A 7,530-nucleotide genomic window follows, 5' to 3' on the forward strand; every position below is an offset into this window, starting at 1 on the left:
CACCCACCACCCACCCCACTGGCCTTGCACTTTCCCATGGCCAGGACTGACAGCCAGTTCCCTTCCTTTGGGTGGGATAAGCCCTGGAGTGCAATTCCTGCTCCAGAGTTCCTCCCCGGATCAGGACTCTCTGGAAACCACATTTTAGTTATCTTCTTCCCCTGCCCTATCCTGCTTCCACTGCTGCTTCCCATATTTTCTGGCAGAATACTTCCTCAGTAATTTATTTGCACAAGAATCCTTATCCCAGGCTCTGCTTCTATGGAACAAACCTAAGACAAAGTTATTCAGGGAAAGGCAGGTTTACCATGATGGAACAAAAGGAAGGATAGTCTTCCTGAAGGACATCTCCCCTCTGGGGCAGTTCAGGGCCCCAGATGCACTGTGGGTGGCATAGGGTTGGTTCACAGAGTACAAGACAGTAGAACCATGACAGGTGTTGGGAGCAGGCACAAGGTCTCAGATCTCAGCTTTTAGAGTAAACAGAGGCTGGCACTCGGCACTCATAGCACCTGCCTCATGAGATGTGATAAGTGTGATGGAAAAGCCTTCTGGCATGGCACAGTCCTCGTACAACTCACTGACTGAATGATAGACGTAGTTGGGGATTTCAATAGAGGAAATAATGTTTCCTGCCCCTCACCCCCACCCCCAACCTCAAGAACAGAGCAGAGTATATAAAATCATTACCCTAAGTGCGCCAGAGAACGTGGTAGATACTGATTGACTGCTTTGCTCCTAGCCTCTAAATTTGAGCTAATAGGCTTAAATCAGGGAAAGGCTGACATAATCTTTTGAATCCAAATAGCCTAGAACCTTTTGCTCTGCTGAAAAATGCAGAGGAGGTGGTGTGTTTCTGGGGTTTAGCTGGAAGGTCCCAGGAGTTGGGTTTGAGATTTTTTGAGATCCTCCTTACAGAGCCTATATGGTCTTCAGGATAGGATAAAGCCAGAGCGTGTTCATACTTGCTCACCCAACCAACCCATCTCTACCATCTCCACTAATTTCAAACCACTATCAGAGAGATCCCTTCCTCTCTATCCTCACCCCAGCATTCCAGTGCATTCAAGCTTGATTCAATGCCATGTCTACATCACAGCTAAAGCTTCATTCCTTACTCCTCCACGTACTCATTTAACAAAATCTTACTGAATTACTGAATGTCTAGTTTTTGCCAACCACTACTCTAGACTCTGGGAAAACAGTGAGCAAGAGGTAGCCCACAGTCTAGTGAGGGAGCAATGTCCATGTCTGTGCTCTGTGCTTTCCTATTTTTGCACATTCTGTTCCCTCCACCTCTCAATACTTGTTGCCTTGAAGGCTGACCCACTATATTCACCCTGTAAGTCCCTGCTCATATATCACTGCGTCCTTCTCAAAACTTCTCTGACCTTCCCCCTGCTGGGTCAGGTACCCCTTCCCTTAATTTCTAGAGTCCCTTGTTCCTTCCCTCTCAGAGCTCCTATTGCAGAACATTGCATTGGTGTGTTTACAGAGGGTGAGTTCCTTGAGGACAGAGATTATGCCATTCATTCATTTAACCCTTCCTTCCTTCTTTGATGAGCCAGATACTGTGTTAAATGCAAGGGGCTGAGCAGCAGTTAATTACAGACAAGCTCCCTGTCCCACCTTCATGACACTCTCACTCCAATGGGGGTAGACAGGTGCAAAGTAACTCATTTTAGGATTTCTACACTTTGGCACATGCAGAATAGTTCCTACGCTCATAAAATGTAGAATGAATCCTCCTGGTGCTGCTTGTGTGCTTGTTTGGTACGGACCTGGTACCTCTTTTGTGAAGCGGCAGCTGAGGAGACTCCGGTGCTCACCATGGCCAACGAAAAGCCCAAGGAAGGAGTCAAGACTGAGAACAACGATCATATTAATTTGAAGGTGGCGGGGCAGGACGGTTCTGTGGCACAGTTTAAGATTAAGAGGCATACACCACTTACTAAACTAATGAAAGCCTATTGTGAATGACAGGGATTGTCAATGAGGCAGATCAGATTCTGATTCGACGGGCAACCTATCAATGAAACAGACACACCTGCACAGTTGGAAATGGAGGATGGAGATACAATTGATGTGTTCCAACAGCAGACGGATGGTGTCTACTGAAAAGGGAACCTGCTTCTTCACTCCAGGACTCTGTTCTTTAAAGACCAAGATTACATTCGCAATTAGAAAACTGCAATTTGGTTCCACCACATCCTGACTACTACCGTATAGTTTTCTCTGTTCTTTCACTTCCCCCTTCCTCCATTCCTTTATTGTATATATAGTAACTGGTATATGTGCACAAGCATATTGCATTTTTTTAAACTAAACAGCCAATGGTATGTTTTGATTGACATCAAGTGGAGACGGGATGGGGAAAAATACTGATTCTGTGAAAATATCCCCTTCCTCCATTAGTGGCATGCTCATTCAGCTCTTATCTTTATATTCCAGTAAGTTATTTTGCTCTCACTGTTTTAACAACAGCAAAAATATAAAAATCCTTGCATACCTTGTTCAACTGGAGAATTTTAATGTTTTTCATTTATCATTGTAAAACCAAGGACAATTGTATAACTTTTTTGTACGTAGCTGTTACATGTAGCACAATCTGTCTTTAGGTAGGGATAAATTACTCTAAAACAAAAAACAATCCTAGATAGTTTTCCCTTCAAGTGTCTTGTTGTTTAAATAAACTTCTTGTTTAAAATGAAAAGAAAAATGTAGAATGCAAAGGCCAAGAATGTCCTTTATTTCATGTTAGGGATCAGGGACTATGATCATGTCACTACAGAATAAAATAAACGGAAATGGATATCTGACAGCGGTGTGAGCAAATCCAATGTGCCCTAAAAGACAGAGTGCCGCCTCGGCAGTTTGGGCTGCACAGGCCAGGGATCCAAAACTCAGTCACCAACAGGACCTAAAAGGCAATACGCACCTGTGATTCATCTAAGACCATTGTCTTACACTGCCCATTGTTGAGGCTGTGGTCAGAAGGAGAGTGGACCCCAGGCGAGACCAGGTGGCCCCTTCCCAGCACTTTCATTTGTTTCTCTGTAGGAAAGTAGACGAAGGGTTGCTCTTTCTCCCAATACCTCAACAGAAGCTAAAACTTTGACATTGTGTGTATGATCTCCAGGTTTTCAAACAACTGATTAGTGAAAATCTGGAGATCATACTTACAATGGACTCAATGATCGTACTTACTTTTGGATTCAAAAGATTATCTCAGCAGTTTCAATAGAAATAGTCTGGCAGGGCACGGTGACTCATGCCTGTAATCTCAGCACTTTGGGAGGCCGAGGCAGGCAGATCATGAGGTCAGGAGTTGGAGACCAGCCTGGCCAACACAGTGAAACCCCGTCTCTGCTGAAAATACAAAAGTTAGCTGGGCATGGTGGCACACGCCTGTTGTCCCAGCTACTCAGGAGGCTGAGGCAGGAAAGTTGCTTGAACCTGGGAGGTGGAGGTTGCAGTGAGCCGAGATTGCGCCACCACACTCCAGTCTGGTGACAGAGTGAGACTCCGTCTCAGAAAAAAAAAAAAGAAAGAAAGAAAAGAAAAAAGAGAGTCTGAAGTTCTCTTATCTCTATCCTGCTCCTTAGTACTGACTTAATTCAACTCATGCTTATTGAACAACACAGAAGAATAACACAACAATGAACAACACAAAAATGAATAAAACATTTTGTCTCCACCCCACCCTAAGGAATTCATACTCAAACATAACAGCATAAGAAAAGTGTTAATCGCCCACAACTTCTAGGAGTGATCAAGCCCCAAATCAAAATCCCCAACTGGAGACGCTTCTCTATATAGTTAATGCTTCTTGCCTAGATAAACCCCAAAAGGAGAAAGAAAAACAAATAACAGCAAAAAGCAAACAAACAAGAGGAACTGGATGAGGCTGAGAAACTGAGATCTCTTAAAATGAATGTCCTTAGCTAGAAATCTCCACCCCCACCTTGTAAAAGCCCAGGTTGTGGGACTGGAGTGGAGGTGGGATCTATGTGACCAAAGAAAACCTCCTGGCTTGAGGGAAGAGCCAGGCCTGGCATCAATGATCTCCCCCAGATGGCCACTCAAAGCCATTAAAGCAAGGGGAAGTCCCGTGCCTCCGCTGCAGGCCGTTTCAATGAAGAGAAGCCTGCCAGGAAGCAACCGGATAGCTTCCTGGTCGGAGGGCCTGCTGGTCTCGCCTCTGCATTTCTGGACAGTATTAATTTACACAGGCCCACAAACCAGCCGGGCACTCTCCAACCTATTGGGTTACATGCAAAGCACAAATAAACTTCCTGGGATAACTAACAGCGGAAATTGGAAAGGAAGGAACAATCTATCAATTATCAATAGGCAGCTCACAGGAACTTGGCAAATTAAGTAGTTAAAATGGGTAATAGAGATGAAAAGAAAACGATGGGATTTTAAAAAATATCCCTCCATAATGCAGGAGATTAAAGGACCTGGCTGCTTTCCTTGCTCCTACAATAATGTCCCAGATCAAGTAAGATGGAGGAGCGGGGAGAGGGGAATACTAAAGAGGCTGACTTTGCCTAGCTGCAGGCATCGCTACGGCCTGGGGAAATGGCCTTCCAGCCAAGAAGCAGGAAAGCCTGGTGTGGTACTTCCCACACTCGGGGAGTTGGGGGTGGGTCTCTATGGTACCTTTCACATAGCATTTAGGTACGCTGGATTGAAACATAGAGAAATGATTCCCTTCTCAGTTCTATTTCTGTCTAGTGCTACCCCTCTGATACCTCTCTGAAGCCTAAAGACCTCCCTCTTTGACAACAAGGGACCGGGCATATGGCTTTCTGCAGGCAGCCAGGCTTTTATTTTGCCTGTCTTACATTTATTTTTTCTGTTGCCTCCACGTCTCACAGTTGTCCTGGCTACCACATCGCCATTGCAGTAGCCGTCTGAAGTCCTTTTGAAATAGATTTACTTGAGTTGTATACAGTGAGATGATTTTAAAAGTTATATTCAGCAACGGGTGCAGCACACCAACATGGCACATGTATACATATGTAACAAACCTGCACGTTGTGCACATGTACCCTGAAACTTAAAGTATAATAATAATAAAAATTTTTTAAAAAGTTATATTCAGGAAATAGCAGCACGTAGTTTAGAGGGAGGTGATCGTGAGCATCTCAGCCCTGTATAAATGCATGGAACTCTTGGAAACAGCTTTGCAATTCCATGGTGTATCTCACTATATTAAGAGCTGACATGATTGACCTCTAAGGATGAGGCAGAGGGGCCACACATGAATTAAATGCATTCTTTGAGTTCTTTCCATTCCTTTGTGAGGTAATACTTTGGAGGCCCCTTTTACAAATGAGGCAACCGAGGCACAGGAAATCTAAGTCACTTGCCCAAGGACACCCAGGTATGAAAAATGTGGAGCCTGTTTTGCTCCCTAGAGCTGGGCGATTCAGAACATAAGAGGCAGGGTACCCTGGCTGCCCTCTGAGTTAGTGGGATATGTTCACCAATCTCAAGAGTTCTTCTGAGGATTAAATGAGATCACACAGGGAAAGCCCTTGGCTCAGTGGTCTGGCGTGTAATCTGTACCCAAGAAATTCTCTCTTTTTTTCCCAATGAGATGCATAGAGCTCTGGGAGACTTCAAGCTTGTGTATCTCAATTTCATTGTATACAGTAACCTGGAGATGGTAAGCGTCTTCTAAGATCATGCAGCAAGTCGCAGCAGAATTGGCTCTTTGGTTGAAATCTCTAGGATGTCTGAGTTCAACTAAAAGTTCTTTACAATTCCCCCCAGGACTGGGCACTGACTAGCCTTCTCAGCAACCGGCCATGTTTTCAAGGCCTAGAGATGATTCTCAGTGCTCCAGAAGACACAAGTCAGACCCCAGCTCTCTGACTTATTTCACCATTTGATAGCTATTCATAGAGCATCTCCTATCTGGGTGATAAGGACTCACAGCAGTCTCTAAGACAGACTCATGCCCCACTCATAGAGCTTCCGGTCTAGACAGGAAGGCAGGCATTAATCAAATGACTGACCAAACAAATATAAATTTGCAATGATTTCATGTGCTATGAAGGAACAGTTCACAGGGCTAGGGGAACATGCACCCCTTTTCTAGTCTATTAAACAGCCTGCTTACTGGTGCCCTACCTCCTGTCTCCATTTCCAAACAACTTCTGTATGGCTGCTGGATTCATCTATCTAAATCCCAATTCTAATGTCACTCTTGGCTCTCAAACCTTCAGTGGCTCCCTACTTTCCAGAGAGTGAAATGTACATATCTCAGCCTGGCAGGCAAACCTTCCACCCAGCTTTCCAAACTTCCTATTAGCTCCATTCCCAGGAAAAGAGCCACGGTTTTCCACTGCACTACCTAATACCCCGTCCATCTAAGACATGAGGCTCATAATGTCCTCATAATAGAAACCCCGAACTACCACTCTCCAAGGCCTGTGCCAAACGCCTCCTCTTCCAAGAAGCCTTTTCTTTATCCCCCATCACTTCCATCGTCCACCTGCATGCAGCCTTTGGTTCATCGTTGCCTGAGAACCCTCATGCTTCTCTTGCATCCAGTCGTGTAGGGGCTTTCCTTATGTTCCCAACTTGAGTATGGATTCCTTAGAGTAGGGTGGGGGCATGAATGTTTTATTCATTCTTGTATCATTCATTGTTGTGTTATTCTTCTGTATCATTCAATAAGCATGAATTGAATTTAGTTAGTGCTACAGGGCAGGATAGAAATATGAATAAAACTCTAACAAAGGATAATTATTATTAAAACTTAATCACACTCTGGGAGGCCAAGGCAGGTGGATCACGAGGTCAGGAGATCGACACTATTCTGGCTAACACGGTGAAACCCCATCTCTACTAAAAAATACCAAAAATTAGCCGGGCGTGATGGTGAGTGCCTGTAGTCCCAACTACTCGGGAGGCTGAGGCAGGAGAATGGCATGAACCCAGGAGGCGGAGCTTGCAGTGAGCCGTGATCACACCACTGCACTGCAGTGTGGGCAACGGAGTGAGACTCCATCTCAAAAAAAAAAATTAAAAATAAATAAATAAATAAATAAACTTAATCAGTGCTAATATCAGGCCACCTGGTAAAGACTGAAGACAGAGAGTGGACGAAACATGGCCCTTGTCCTTGAAGACACAAAGGCTGGAGGGGGAGGCCAACGCCCGAACACCTAACTATTGCCAAGATAATGGCGACCGTGCAGATACTAACAACAGCAGCTTGCACCCATTAGGAGGCTTGTACCCCACATGCCAGGACTGTGTTAGGCTCCTTATATCCATTATCTCATTTAACCCTCAGAGCAGTCCCATGAATTAGGTTTTTATTTTGTAGGTAGGGAAACCAGAGCTAATAAACTTTCAGTTGATTTGTCTGGGGTCTTGGTTAGGGGTGGCATTCAGTGGTATATTCCTGAATCCACCAACAAGCAGCCTGGAGTAGGGAGTCCAAGGCTGGAGTCCACTGACCTCCTGATGCCATCCAGGCATCAAGACAAGACTGCTTGTCTTTCAGTT

General features: G+C 44.8%; 1 pseudogene; it reads left to right on the top strand.

The window, feature by feature from the left end:
• Positions 1 to 1,756: 1,756 nt before the first annotated feature.
• On the top strand, positions 1,757 to 2,246 carry LOC101131340 (small ubiquitin-related modifier 2-like; annotated as a pseudogene).
• The last annotated feature ends 5,284 nt before the right edge of the window (positions 2,247 to 7,530 follow it).

The sequence above is a fragment of the Gorilla gorilla genome, chromosome 4, assembly GCF_029281585.2.
Source record: "Gorilla gorilla gorilla isolate KB3781 chromosome 4, NHGRI_mGorGor1-v2.1_pri, whole genome shotgun sequence".
NCBI lineage: Eukaryota > Metazoa > Chordata > Mammalia > Primates > Hominidae > Gorilla > Gorilla gorilla.